Source organism: Oryx dammah, unplaced genomic scaffold (genome assembly GCF_014754425.2).
Source record: "Oryx dammah isolate SB20612 unplaced genomic scaffold, SCBI_Odam_1.1 HiC_scaffold_2, whole genome shotgun sequence".
In the NCBI taxonomy this organism is placed as follows: Eukaryota; Metazoa; Chordata; class Mammalia; order Artiodactyla; family Bovidae; genus Oryx; species Oryx dammah.
The window spans coordinates 62488749-62505007 of NW_024070186.1; the positions used below are offsets into that span (position 1 = coordinate 62488749).

Genomic DNA, 16259 nt, shown 5'->3' on the forward strand with positions numbered 1-16259 from the left:
TGTTATTTAATTTAATGTATGTATTTATTTTGTTATTTAATTTAATGCATGTATTTATTTTGTTTTGGGGCTGTGCTGGGTCTTTGCTGCTGCGGGGGCTTTTGTCTAGTTGCACTGCGCGGGGGCTACTCTCTAGATGCGGTGTGCCAGCTTATCATTGTGGGGGCTTCTCTTGTTGAGGAGCACAGGCTCTAGGGTGCATGGGCTCAGTGGATGAGTCATGCAGGCTCAATAGTTGTGGTGCATGGACTTAGTTGCTCCGTGGCATGTGGGATCTTCCCGGACCAGGGATTGAACCCATGTCTCCTGCTTTGGCAGGTGGATTCTTTACCATGGATCCACCAGGGATGGCCTGGAGTTGTTTGTTGTAGTAGTTAATCTACCTTAATACACAAACACTATTAAAGGAAATTGGAATCTCTCTCATAATTTTTTCTACTAAGTCTTATGTATTATTTTTAAAAAGTAAAGAAAAAAGATATTTTAAGATGAAATAACTTCTCATTTAGCAGTGTGATAAATGTTTATATATATCTTATGCTTTAATTTTCCTAAAGTCCATCTAAGTAAGTGGATTCATCCTAGTGGATGAATATTATGATTGTACTGTTTTATCTTCAGTTGACACTATTAAATTTAAAGGAACCAATGCTGTATTTGAAAGCTATAAATGATTGAGATGGGAACCTTTAGTCCTTAGTGGTTAATATGGCTCTTTGTTATTATATTAATAATGATGAAATTTGGAATGATACCTAGGATTTTCTAGAGAACAGAAAAATAAAATTGTTGAGCAATATTTTTCAAACTTAATCCTTTTTAAATATATGTGAATTTAATTTGAAAGACTTCAACTTTTTTGAAACTTAGATTTAATCTAAAGAGTAGATTTTCTTAAGGAGCAGAATATCTTGCCTTGAGACTTACTACTTCATAGTATCATTTAGAAACTAGCCAGGATTGAGATTTTAGTGATAATTTTATTAATATAATGATAGGTCAGAATAAAATATATAATAGTTTGCCCTGCCCTGATAATCAACATTTTAATACAGAAATATTGCCTTGGATTTATGAGAGTTCTTTTATTAAGCAACTTTCATTGTAAGTTGTATATTTTTCTAGTATAAAGGAATATTTGGCAGCTTTTCTATTACATTTGTTAGCTCAGTGATATGATCATTGAAAATATCTTCATGCAGTTTAAATATAAGTATTTAAAGTTTTATTTGTGTTTTCTGGAAATTACCAAACATTGTATGAACAGGTTACTTGTACCAAGGAAAGCACATTTTTATATAGCAATTTTGAATTCTCTACTTTGCAACCTGTCTTGTTTAAAACAGTCACAAGAACTACCATTTTAAATTATGAAATATTTCCTTAGTTTTCCAGTGTACATGAGTGTTATAGGATTTTAGAACATATAACTATATATGTATATGTATCCACATATTGTGTGTGTAAATGTATTCCACTGTTCACTGTCCAGTCTGGTTAGGGTTAAGGTTTTGATTATATATATGCCTCCATTAGCTGAATAACTTGAGCACTTAGTGGCCAAAATTCACCCTGTATTTGTTTTTAATCATTTATATTCATAGTAAAATTTTATTTCCATGCCTCTTCAGCATGAAACAAAAGAGATGGAAGGGATGTAAGATATTATTTTAAGATCATTCAACTTTATAACCAAGGAAACTGAGGCTCTTGTTAGTTCTGGTGACTCACTTGCAGTCACAAAATTAGAGATGGAAGTAAGACAAGAACACATGTCTCTGAAACCAGTGCTTTCTCTTACACTGAGAGAATTTTTATCTTTGTAAACAGATTATTTCCTAGAATTATAAGATCAAATATTGCTTTCATTTCCTTTTTTCGTGACTGTTTTATTCCTGTCATCAAAGACAAGGATAATTTGACTATGATGCTAACAAAGAAATAAATGGACCACATTAAGACTAAACCAGGTCAAGTTCCTCTTCACAACAATAATCCTAGCATAGAGTATTCATCCTTCACTCCTACTGGCCACAGTAAGAGTGTTTTGTCTACAGGCTGCTGATTAGATTTAAGATATGCTATCAATTAGCATGCCTTTCTCAAAGAGAAACATTTACAGAAATTAAATGAAAGGCTTCTTAATGGGGAAGTCAATAATGTGCTTGGGTTGGTCTAACTTATTTAATGGCAAAGCACAAATAATTTGTAAATAGAATATAAAGTATGTTCTTGTACTAAAGATCCTGAATAATTTTCTACATGCACATTAGAGAAACACCAGCTGATAGAAACTCAGAGCTACAAGTGTGGGTTTCAGCAGCCTCCAGACTGTTTAGGATGCCACAGAGCTTTTATTCTTGATGACTTAAAATGAATCACCGAAAGGTATCACATGAATACATAGCTGTATTACAGGTAATTATTTCATTACTGGGTGTTACTAATGAGCTTTAGCCCCTGTGTTCAGTGGTAGATGCCAACATGGTTTGGAACTCTTTTTGTTGTTGTGTGTTCATCTCTATGCTTCGTTTAGTTGTATGAAAGTAGGTATTCCTTTCCCTATTCTATGTATGTGGTTTTTTGATTATATTTCTTGACTGATGTTTCACAGCTGAGTAATGGTAATATGGAGACAAGAACTTGGTAATGGGGTTTCCAGGCTTGTACTGCTTTTTACATATATGTGTGTGTATATATATATGTGTGTGTATATATATATGTGTGTGTGTATGTATGTATATATATATATATATATATACGTCTCTTGGGCCACTATGAAAGATAACTTTGAGTGGAAAAGTCAAGGACGCCCTTGAAAAAAAGGTATATTGTAGATGAAGTTGAAAGAATCCAAAGATGTTTAACTTGGAGACAAAATGTCAGTTATGTGAACTGACTCTGCCACCAGAGCGCAACCTGCTCTTGGACTCTGCCTATGTAGATTTTTGTTTAAGTCGTTGATAAATATGGAAAACACATTTTTATTATTTGAATATGTTCACTGTACCTTGGCTGAGTGCTGTAGATAAATTATTCTACTTGTTGAGTCAGCACTGAAAAATAAGCATTATCTTCCCACTTTACAGATGAGAAAACCTCACTCTCTATCTGTTATAACATGCAGTAGTTCACACAGCTACTTTGTGACAGAGTTGGGATTCAAGCCAGTTGTGTATCAGTCAGAGCCTGTGTTCTGAGCCATTTGTGCCATGTGGGCTCATCAGTGAAGTCTGTAGCCCCATTTGGCATTAAGATAGGATTATAAATATGAGAACCCTTAGTAGAAGGGAAAAACGTTTTAGCAGAGCCTTCCAATGAAAGAACTACTTGTCTTGGGAACTAATAGCTCCATGGCCCTGGAGGACTTAGCAGAGATTTTGATGTTGGAATCCAGTAATAGGGATCACAATGTCAAGTAGAGATGTGTCTTTATTGTGCTGGAGTCTAGTACTCAAAGTAGTAGACTTTGGGTGGACTCCTCATCCTGGTAATTTCTTTTCTCCCTCAAGTTTCACCCTTGCCTGGGTACCATACACCTATTCTTTTTCATTCTTATATTTTTAATTTGCCTTTCATTAATCTTTTCTGGGCTGTAGCTCCTCACAGAGGGCCTTATAGTTTAGAAGACAACAGGTTGCAGGAAGATGATTACTATGGGGCAAGTGTCCTTCTACATGGGCTTCCCAGGTGGGTCAGATGGTAAAGAATCTGCCTGCAATACAGTTTTGATCCCTGGGTTGGGAAGATCCCCTGGAGAAGGATATGGCTGCCCACTCCAATATTCTTGCCTGGAGAATCCCATGGACAGAGGAGCCTGGAGGGTTATAGTCCATGGAGTCTTCCTATATATGACTTCTCATCATCGGGAAATCTCAGGAGGGGGATAATTATATCAAATGCAACAGACCTGTCACAGTGTATGACATACACATACATAGACACTTTCGAGAATATATGTATACCCACACACACTCTGTGACAACAGTAACAAAATCCAGCTTCCAGTGATGTGAAAAGAAATGCAACGCTATCTTCAAGAGACCTGCCACTGTATTCCAGGTTACCTGTGTCCAGTCAAAAGACTTCTCTCTGCTTTGTGTCATATGTTAATCTTAACGCAGGCCAACCTCTACCTAATGAAGGATAAATGAAACAAAGACTTGCCATGTTAGTTATGATGTTTTCCATCCCTTTAGGGTTGGGCTTGAAATAGTTCTCCTAAGGTCTTCTGGAGGTTTTTGTCTCTCATAGGCTGTTGACTCCTAGTTTAGACTGTGCTGTATGAAATAGCACCCGTGCTTTTCTTGGATAAAAATAGATTCATTTAACAGTTACTTTGTGATCCTGAGAAAAAGTATCTCATGCCACACGTTAAAGGCTGACATTTGAAATGCCAAGGTCTCATTATTTGGAAGAGGGGAAATTATGAAAAAGAAAATAATTCCACGAGGAACTGTACCCAAGTAGAACAGGCAATCTTCACAAATTAGTGAAGAAAGTACAATCATATGAATTCAAGAAAAGGGGAGAATCTATTTTTAATTGCTGTGCAATACCATCAGAAGGATGGCTGAATATAAATAAAAACATTAAAAGCTTTGCATTTTACAGATTATCTCATACCTGGGTGAACATAGCTTAAAAAATTTCATGATTTCATGGAATAGTTATTCCACATTTCCAGCTGCTAAAAAAAACAGTGACCTCAATTTCTCTGCAAGCTTATAAATCAATAACCCATAAAATCTATGGGAAATATAAAAAATAACCATAAACTCCTCTAAAATTGGTTTTGCTCATAGCAATTTTTGATTTTCAGATGCAAACAAAAGCAAAGAAGGAATCTACATGTTCACAAATTTGAACTGGAAGGCAAAGCCTCTATGTAAATAAAATAACCTCATGGCCACCTAGCAGAATAGCCACAGGATTTGGGGGAATTAAATAGTTATACCTGAATTTGTTCAAGTAAAAGAAGGCTCAAATTGCCTTAGATCTCTGAAACTCACATCATTCTCAAATGAAGGAAAATGAAAAGAAATTTAGAGGTCACTTTTTTTCTCCCCTAAGAACTGTCGGAAACCCAAAAAGGTTTTTAGGAGAGAAAAAAGAAAAGGAAAAGCTGACTCTATTTTATCATCTATGGATATTACTGCAAAACCAAACCAGCACCATGAAAAAAAAATTATATGTATATATATAGTTCTGAAGAGTGCTTAAATAAATATTTCTCAGGAGTGACTGAGGATTATTTTTTTGTTTGATATGATGCCACTTGTTTTCGTTTTATTTTTAGTTGGATGATAATTACTTTACAATATGTGTTGGTTTCTGCTATACATCAACACAAATCAGTCATAGGTATATATATGTTTCCTCCCTGTTGAATCTCCCTCCCATCTCCCACCCCTTCCTACCACCCTTCTAGGTTTTCACAGAGCACAAGGTTTGGGTTCCTTGCGTTTTATCACCTGAACGTGCTCCATCTCCTCTGATGCCACTCTTTCCTATGAAGGTTGAAATATCAACTTGCAGATAGATAGGGCTGAGGTACAAGTGTGCAGCCCTCTGGAGGCCACTTTCTGAGGCTATGTCCACCCATTCTTGCATGATCTGGATGCCTGACATTGTTTTGGCAGGAGACAAAGCTGTTTATTTCTCAGTGAGAACTAGGATTCCAAAGGCAGGAAAACTACTAAAAGGTGACACTCTGAGTAGATTTCACACCGAGGTAAAGTAATTGAGTGTTTGACTCATTTTTTCAAAGAAAGCTTTGGCTTTTGACATGTACATGTGGGATAGAGGAGGGGGGATGGTGTGGGGAGAAAGGAAGGATGGGGCAGGTGAGAAACAACCTCACCTACTTGGCAGTCTTGCCAAATCAATGCCATCATATATACACTCACACACACACACACATATATAGTACCGATGCGTACTATATATATATGGATAGTAGTAGTAGTGAAGTTGCTCAGTCGTGTCTGACTCTTTGCGACCCCATGAACAGTAGCCAACAAGACTCCTCTATCCATAGGATTCTCCAGGCAAGAATACTGGAGTGGGTTGCCAGATAGATATGTACTATATATATGTGTGTATATGTATATATAGTTCTGATATGTATGCATGAATTTAATACATATATGGTTCAGATTCCTTCCTCCATCCCTCCCTCCTTCTCTCTCTTCCTTCTTCCTTCCTTTCTTTACTTTCTTTCTTCCTTCTTAGTCCCTGGGATACTCACAGAACATTAATAGAAAAACTACACAGAACTATATAAACATAAAATAATGTCACGGTCACTATCTCCTTCATGAGAACACACAACCTTGGATCAAATACATGCCTAAATCACATCTTTCATTTACAAGTGAACCTCTTCTGCTGGCATACTACCTCAAATAGCATCAAAGCAAAATGAAACACAGGCAGCATTTAACAACGCTGGTAACCATAGAAACATATCATTAAAGAATATATAAACAGAAATGAATAATTAGATGAGAAATTCATTTCTACATTTATCTTTTTTTCCAAGACCCAGAAAAAGAAGCTCTCTTTTACCTCTCATCTCAATTTGGACATTTCCTCTTTAGCCTCTCATCTCACTGAAAAATACAAGACTTCATAAAATGAGAATTGTCATATTGCCTCGCTTAATGGACAGATCTCTTTGTAGGCAAGTGACTGAAAAATATTGCAGTCCCACTGTGGCCTCGATGTAGGACTGAGTGCAGGAAAGGATCCTGAGGAAGCCACGGAGTCTGCTTTTGATAGGAGGGCATCACTCACGATGGGCATTACTCACATTGTGAGTAAGGGACAAGAAGGCGAGACCAGTTGTTGCTCTTTAAAAATGGGAAGCACAGTTTGCCTCACTTACTGGAGGCTTCTATTGTACATAGTGGAAAGACTGAAGGGGGCAGGAATCTGGGGCTCATGGGTTGTATCAGTTGCATTGTCAGATAGGCAGCACCACTTGAGCAGGTCATCTGCCACTCTACCTTTGCACCTAGGTAAGCCCTACATAAACTTTATTAAGTTGGTAAATTAAGTTGGTCATTAACTTTAAAAGTTACTAATGGTCTTGGAGACCATCTAGCCCATGGTTGTGCAGTAGAATCACCTAGTCGGGGGGCAGCAGGAAAATATGATTTTCAGGATCTCACCCAACTCTGGGGCATCTAACACTTTGAATGTTTTCCCAGGTGTCTCTAATGCAGTGGTCACTAGACCAGTGTTAGGTCAATGTTTAACCATTGACCTAACCCAACTTCCTCATCATATAGTAGCGGAAACTAAAAGCCTAGAGTGCTATGGTAGACAAAGTGGCTGGTCTCGATTTCTCCCCTCTCTATAGCAATATCATGGCACTTCCCTGACCCCGTAGACAAGCTCCCATCCCAGGAGCCTGACGGGCTATAGTCCATGGGGTTGCAGAGAGTCAGACACAGCTAAGCACAGCACAGCTACAGCAATATCATATCAACAGGGTTGTCATGACTTTTGAGTAAGCAGAAGAATCTAACTCCTTGTCCCTGGGCTTAAGCACATGGTTTTCTTTGACTAAAAGGATGTTAGCAAGCAAGGTGAAAAAGGGATGGTAGCAAGCAAGGTGTGGGCAGAGTGTTGAAACGTTCTTATATGGTTTTTCTTTCTCTTTTAGAATCCTGCATTTTTCCATAAGAAAGAAACATCAGGTAGCCATTGGTCTAAGGAGGATGAGATGCGTGGATCATTCTTAGGCCTCTCTGCAGCTTAGACCTAAGCATAGCCAAGCCCAGCCTAGATCAGTCAAACTCAAGCTAACCTGCTTATTATTATAAGTCAGAGTTGTGGAGTGATTTGTTACACAGCATTGTGGTAGCAGTAGCTGATTAACACAGCAATGAAGTGACTTATCCAAAGTTGAATCCTAGCGTTGGACCTAGAAGTTACATCCTGTGAGTCTGAGGTTTGACTTCGTCCTACTGCTCTGTATTACCTGCTTCCCTTTGCTTTCTTTCCTTCACAGCGTGAAGTACAACACATCCTGCACCTATGTGAGGCCCTTCTGCTCAGTCTGCATTCCCTGTACTCCAGGACATTGTCACCTTTCCTCATCAGAGCTCACCTTTCCTTCCACATCTTGTTCCCTCAAGGTTCTGTCTGTTGTCATGTTTCCAAAGAGACTAGGAAAGTCTCAGACTAATTCCCACAACTGTGTCACTCTTTAGTGAGTTAAACACTTCCAGATAAAATTTCTGTTTCATATTACTAGGGGATGACTAGAGCCTTTATGCCAAATGGTTGGAATTTAAGCATAATATATGGCAATTCATATGGAAAATATTTTTTAGGTGAGTTGCTTTGGTGTTTCTCATATGATATCTAATCCAAATACTGTATACCCTGGGTTATACTCAGAAGTTCCTTGCTCAAATATTTTATAAACTCTGCCTGACAGGTCAAATAAATAAATAAAAAAACTATAAATATAGGCCACTTAAGAGAAATGCCCATGTGGTATTTCTATTTTGTTCCTTCTGTGGAAAATTTTTTCACAGGGAAGCACATCTTTGGAGAGAACACATTTTTTTTTTTTCTTCTCTAGAATATGTAGGTGTTTTGTTAAAGATAATAAAAAATTTTGTGGTTCCTTGACATTACTTTGCCTATAATTTCATGTTGAAGATTTTATTTTTATTCTGAAGTTGAGAAATCATAAGTTTTTATTAGGTGAATGACTAATATTCAGATGATTTTGCAGTATCAAGAAGAAAAAGAACAGGAGTGAAAAAATTACTCTGAGAGATCATCTTCTGTTCAGTATAAAGATATTCCACATCATTCTCTGATTAGCCAGAGAAATCCATTAGATTGTTGCTACCCTGATCACCACTTTTGAAAGAAGAAGCTAATAGCTAACACCTTGGAAGTTGCATGAAGACATCTGTGAACACAGAAACCAATGAGACAAAGGACTCTTGGAAAACTGCGACCTTCTTGAAATATTCTGATGAATCCCAAACTCAACTATAGCACAGAAGTTGTCAACAATTCTGAACTTAACACACACACACACACACACACACACACACACACACATTTTTTGAAATATCATAAACAACTGAATTTTAAAACTGCATACAAAATAACTATACAAAAATATTATCTTTTTTTGGTCTGAGTTTCATGTCAAACTGTAATGGTACTTTGATGGTATTGTGGAAGAAAAATAAATTAAGAAATGATGTCTAATTTAAGTACTAGGGTTTTCTTTTTTTGGTAAATATTTTGTGCCAGCATATATACTTTTGAAGACAAGGTGATGTCTATTTTGCTCACTGCTGTATATCCAACGCCTAGCACGGTGTTTAACATACAGTCACTAATAAGTGCTCGATAAATAGGTGCTCACTGAATCGGAATGACAAATACAATTTGAGAATAAAGGAGAAAGCTACCCACTAACTTAGGAAGAGTCTGGAGACACTGGAATGGAAAGATTTTTGGCTTGAATGGCTGCAGTGCAGTCTCGGGAGGCACTATATGACAGTAACATTTTGGGGGCTACTTTTTGCTTTGAGCGCTGGAAGCAGTAAATTTCTCCTGTTAGGCCCAATACCAAAGAGAAATAGGGCTGTTGGAAAGAGAAGGAGCAGTGCAAGAGTCTTCTCCTGTGGTCTGTGACCCCCTGAAAGCCACGGAAGGGTCTTAGGGGATCACGGATGGTGCACTGTCTTTCTCCAGCATGTGCCTGGGGAAAACCTTTTGTCTCTCAGTGCAGCCAGCTCCGGATCTTGTCCTTTGAAAGGAGACTTATTACACCAAAGAAAGATTCCTTTTTGGTGAGCCCTCCTTGGAAACCATTTAGGCCATTGATATCTTTAAGATGGTGCACATTTCAATGCCAAGCACAACTTGGATTGGATGGGGAGTCTTGGTATTCTCTGCACAGATGGAGGACCCAAGATGTTGGCACTGTCTCAGCTTCTGCTGCTTCACTGAGGAAAGATGCTCCACATGTCAGCCTTTTCACATGGGCTCGTGTTAGTGTCAACAGCCTTCCAGCAATCCCCAAAGAGGTCTTCCCACTGCTGTGAAAGTCTTCAACTTCCTCAGAGCCAAGAACTCGAATCAGTGCCTTTTCAGTAAACCTTTGTCAAGATACAGGAGCACACCATGAGGTTCTCTTCTACTAGAGAAGTTTGTTGGCAATCCAGAAAAGAGATTGAGAAGAAATTTGATTTGGTTAATTCTTTTAACTTTTTTAAGAGAAAAGAAAGTCCCTTCTCAGAACAAATTGGATGTGAGAAGTTCATTCCAGGACTTAGCTTTATAATGTCTCATATCTTCATCACAAAAATGAGGCAAACCTTTTGATTGAAATGTTGAATTTGCTATCAGAGATACTATTGAAGAACAGTGGGTTTTTGTTTTGTTTTGTTTTGTTTGTTTGTTTTGTTTTTATCGAGCTGTTATTCTAACTAAGGTGGCTCATTTAGATAGAAATCTGAATTTTCTAATACTGGAGGTGAGACTGACAAAGTCTTGAGTGTTTCTAGGGACAAAAAATCTATAGAAATTCTGCAGAAGGCTTATTTATTATGAAGGTCACTCTTTGTCAGATGAAATTAAAATTGAAACAAATTGCTGATGTAGATAACCTTGATAATATGAAGTTAATAAAGATAATCTCATAGACTTGAGGACAATGATGTAATATGAATTTTGGTATTTCTTGATGCGTGCTCCATATGAGATACTGTGAGCTACAGGAGCTCAGACTCCATTTGCTATCAGAGATTTTGTGAATCAGGATTTTACGTCTTACTGCTATTAAGAAGAAACACTGAAATTGCTGCCATGTCAAATATGATGTATTGGTTTATTCCCAAAAAGTGTACAACCTTTTTACAACTGTGAGAAAACCATAATTCCCTGTCATTGATGTTTTAGCAACTATGTGTAGATCAATTTCCAATGCAATGAGATAAAAAGCACATTTTTTTTTCCTGTGTATGTGTTTCTGAGTATTGTTTCTAGGTGGATTCTTGTTAATTGAATGAGATTCTCAAAGGGGTTTGTGGCTCAAAGAAAGAAAGAATTTAAAAAGAACAGTCAAGGTGGGGAATGAGCTGACCAGGCAGCTTGCCCCCATTTAGTGGGACTTCTCTGTACTCGTTTCATGTGAGTTCTGAAACAAAATTAGCTGTTACTGCCTTTTCTCACTCCACTTTGTTGAGTGATGCAGACCAGAGTTGGCTCTGTTCCTCACATTGCAGGAGATAAAGCTGCACACAGGATAACTCATGTGTTTGAGAGCATGGCTGAAAATAAAGGTGAGAAAACAGGAAAGGGAAACAGGAGTGGAAGAGGAACACTTGTTTGTTTTACTTTTGTTGATGCTATTAAATCTAGCTCTGCTTCAGATGCCATTCACTTTAGCCCTGGATCTAGCAGGCTTGGGAGACAGACTAGAAGTTACTCTTCAAGATCTTCTTGGAATGATTTTGTTACTTTAGGAGCAATATATGAATACATATGTGTCACTACTTTAAAATGGCTGGACTAGGGACTTTCCATTTTGCTAATTAGTTTGGAATTGTGAAGTTGTGAAGTTTGGGGGTGTTTGAGAAGGGGAGACTGACTGATAACAGAAGATGAGGATCAAGTTGTAGAAGAATGAATGCAGGTACAGTGTGACCAGTTAGTTCCAGCCCTCTTCACCTCTGAAGTGACTGTTCCGACGCTTAGTCATGTCTGACTCTTTGCAACTCCATAGATGGCAGCATGCCAGGCTCCCTGTTCTTCGTTGTTTCCGAAAGTTTGCTCAAACTCATGTCCCCTGGGTCGGTAATGCTATTCAACCATCTCTTCCTCTGTTGCCCTCTTCTCCTGTCCTCAATCTATGCTAGCATCAGGGACTTTTCCAATTAGTTGGCTCTTCACATCAGGTGACCAAAGTATTGGAGTTTCAACTTCAGCATCAGTCCATCCAATGAATATTCATGGTTGATTTCCTTTAGGATTGACTAATTCGATCTCCTTGCTGTCCAAGGGACTCTCAAGAGTGTTCTACATCACTACAATTTGAAAGCATCAATTCTTTGGCATTTAGCCTTCTTTATGGTCCAACTCTCACATCTGTACATGACTACTGGAAAAACCATAGCTTTGAGTATATGGACCTTTGTTGGCAAAGTGATGTCTCTGCTTTCTACTGCTGTCTAGGTTTGTCATAGCTTTTCTTCCAAGGAGCAGGTGTCTTTTAATTTTGTGGCTGCAGTCACCGTCTGCAGTGATTTTGGAGCCCAAGAAAATAAAGTCTCTCACCATTTCCACTTTTTTCTCCATCTATTTGCCATGAAATGATGGGACTGAGAGTCCCATGAACAGTAAGAAGTCATACTATTATAGAATAACAGGGGCAAACACTTTTAATGAAAGCAACATAGCCCAGTATGAGCTGTCACACAGTATAGAGCTTAATGCATTTTTTCCTGCTGGGCTGATGATACGAAAAATATTCCTAATACAATTGAAAGCTGTTCTTGAACTCACCAAAGCAAAGGTATGTTCATTTGCATCTGAGAGTTTGTAAGTTGACAGACTGTGAGAGTAGGTTTAGACTTGTTCTTAAGTTTTCACATTCTGAATTTTTCAATTTCCTGTTGAACATCTCTAAAAGAATAACTGACCAGAATCGTAGAGATTCTATGTGGTTGAAAGGCAGATAAATCATAACTTTTCATTTATGAAATAGTAAAAATAGCCCCGGTCTCTTCAGCCTTAATGGACAGCTACTAATATACATGCAGACATAATTTCTAGTCTGTGGTGTTTGGGGCATTCTTACATTGAACACTTTGATTGCCATGGTGCTTTGGGACGGACTTCTCTTTAAAGTTAACATGGACTGCATACTCTCTGGCAGTGTTCCACAAACCCCTTTTGATTCAGAACAGACCAAGGTTTAGGGAAAGATATATACATTTGAATGAAGATCAGAAAGAGACTGGTGAGCAGAAGGAATTATGTAACTATGGAGACACTGGTGTGGAGTGCTCATGTTGGAGCAGGTTAAAGGGGTTTTGTTTGTGGAACTTATCTGCAGGATATTTTCTAGTTATGTTATTTTTTTCCTTAAACTTTGTAACTTATATGTGATTTTTATTGATGTATAGGTATACAATGTTTTATAAATTGCAAGTGCACAATATAATGATTCAAAAATATAAAGGTTGCACTCCATTTATAGTTACCATAAAATATTTACTGCATTCCCTGTACTGAATATCATTGTATCTTATTTTATACATAGTAGTTTGCATATTTTAATCTCCTTGCCCTATATTCCTCCTCCCTCTTCCCCTATCTTCACTGGTAACCACTAATTTGTTCTCTATATCTGTGAGTCTGCTTCTTTTTCATTATCTTCACTAGTTGGTTGTATTTTTAAGATTCCACATATAAGGGACATCATATGGTATTTGTCTTTCTCTGCCTGACTTATTGCGCTTAGCGTAATATCCTCCAAGTCCATTCATTGTTGTTGTAAATGACAAAGTTTCATTCTTCTTTATGGCTGAGTAGTATTTCATTATATATATGTATATATACACACGCTACATCTTCTTTATCCACTCTATTGATGGACACTGAGGTTGCTTCCATATCTTGGCGATTATCTATCATGCCTTTGTGAACATTGGTGTGCCTGTATCTCTTTGAATTAGGGTTTTTGTTTTTGAATATAAATTCAGGAATGGAATTGCTGGATCATATAGTAGTTCTATGTTTAGTTTTTTGAGCAAACTCCATACTATTTTCCACAGGGGCTATACCAGTTTATATCCCCACTAACAGTGTGGGAGGTTTCTCTTTCCTCCACATCCTCAGCAACACTTTTTATTTGTGGTCTTTTTGATGACAGCCATTCTAACAGGTATGAGGTGATAGCTCATTGTGGTTTTGATTTCCATAGTTAGCAATGTTGAGTGTCTTTTCAGGTACCTGTTTTCCATCTGCATGTCCTCTTTGGAAAAATGTCTTTTCAAGTTTTCTGCCCATTTTAAAATCAGGTTGTTTTCCTTTTTGATGTTAAGGTGTATAAGCCGCTTATGTATTTTGGATATTAACCACTCATTTGTCATATCATCAGTAGGTTGTGTGATATCATATTTGAATGTCCCTGAAAATATGAGATTTTAGAGCTAAGATGGGCTTTAAGAATAAACCTCAAATCCCTTGTTCTCAGTTCAGTTGCTCAGTCATATCTGACTCTTTGTGATCCCATGGACTGTAGCACGCCAGGCTTCCCTGTCCATCACCAACTCCCAGAGCTTGCTCAAACTCATGTCCATTGAGTCAGTGATGCCATTCAACCATCACCTCTTATTTTCTAGCTGAAGCTCCTCTGGAGACTAGCCTGCTTTAGGTTAGATGTTGGTGTTACAACTTGACCTGAGTCAGATCTGACTTCCAGATGAGGGCCATTTTTCAATATATCAAGTTGCTTCAAATTAAAGGAGAAAAAGAATACAAAGACAAATATGTTTTTTTAATTATATTTTATTAATGCAAAATAGTAAAATAATAGCATTTGTTTTATTCCTTTTTTGTATAGCATGTACTTTTTGGTAAGTGGAGATATTTTTTAAAAATTTGAGTTAAGTAAAATAAGGATATTAATACTTTTTGAAAGCTGAAGAAGACAGACAAAAATTCATTTATAAAAATTTCAAGCTTAACCTATCTTAGGCTATACCAATATTGGATCTATTTTTCCCTTGTTCAATGTAGAGAAAATATTGGATGCTCAATACATGTTTGTTTAATGAATGAATAAATTAATCAAGCAATCATTTGGAACCTAGTAAGTGTCAGGTCTGCTGAATATCATCTAACCCTCAAGATTCGATTGCTTTCCCAGGTTTCTTCAAAAATCTCTGAAATCCTTTAATAATAACCCCTTTCTTTTACTATGGGTTTCCCCAGTGGCTCAGATGGTAAAGAATCCACCTGCAGTGCAAGAGAACTGGTTTCAATCCCTGGATCAGGAAGATCTCCTGGAGAAGGGAGTGGCTACCTACTCCAGTATTCTTGCCTGGAGAATACCATGGACAGAGGAGCCTGGCAGGCTACAGTCCATAGGGTCTCAAAGAGTCAGACATGACTAAGTGTGACTAACACTCATTTTCTTTTAATATAGCTATATAGTAGATATTATTTGCTTATTTTTCACATCTGGCAATTCTTTACAACTATTTGCTTACATGTATACAAATAACTACTGTTTTGCATAGTCTAGATTTCCTTAGGAAAGTCTTGCATTTACATAAAGTCTTCAATTTTACCTACTTTGAAGGTCAGTTTACAGGTTTTGAGTATATTAGGGCTAATTTAAATCTTTGCTTTTTATAGAAGGTGAATTGAGCTCCAAATATTCAGATGGAACCATATAAATTACTAAGAATTTTATATGTTAAACCTAGTACTTTATTGTTCAACGAGGATAATAGGTGATATAGAAACAGAAAACCAGGCACCAAGACACAATACTGAAAATGTGGGGAAAATATCAGGAAGCATCTGGAGTCTGTTGACAATTATTTCTATCTTGAATGTCAGGTCTTAGCAGATCTTATTCTAGTTGGTTGATAAGGTTCATATTCAATTACATTAAACCATCTTGAAATACAAGGGAAAAAAAGACCACACGCAGTTTGGAGAGGAGATTTGGAAGAGGCTTCTGTACTGGAGTCTTAAATATTTGATAACATTTCATTTGGAAGTGGGTTTCCATTTGGTCCATGTGGCCTCACTGGGAACCACTTGATGAAAGTTTTAAGGGAGTAGAAATCCATTTTAATGGGGAAAGTAGTTTAGTAATTAGGGAGTTAGCTGTTATTTTTTGGGGAATGAGTTCCTCACCTTGAATGTATTTCAGGAGAAAGTCATTGACAGTATGTGGGGCGAGAATAGGATAAGAACAGATTTGTATGTTGTGAAGGAGACTGAATTAGAGATGGCTGGATGGCATCACTGACTGAATGGACATGAGTTTGAGCAAATTCTGGGAGATAGTAAAGGACAGGGAAGCCTGGTGTGTTGCAGTCCATGGGGCCACAACGAGTCGGAACACAACTTAGCAACTGAACAACAACAACAGATTCTTCCTAAAATTCTGAGAAATTGTGACTCCCGTCTTGACATCTAGTGGACCTTTGGTATGACTGCTTGCTATTGTGAATAATAAATAAGAAAGA

At 37.5% G+C, this 16259-nt stretch overlaps 1 protein-coding gene across 1 annotated transcript in view; it reads right to left on the minus strand.

Annotated features, from left to right (window-relative positions):
* The window catches only part of SPATA16 (spermatogenesis associated 16), a 241850-nt gene that overhangs the window by 72081 nt on the left and 153510 nt on the right, over positions 1-16259 (minus strand).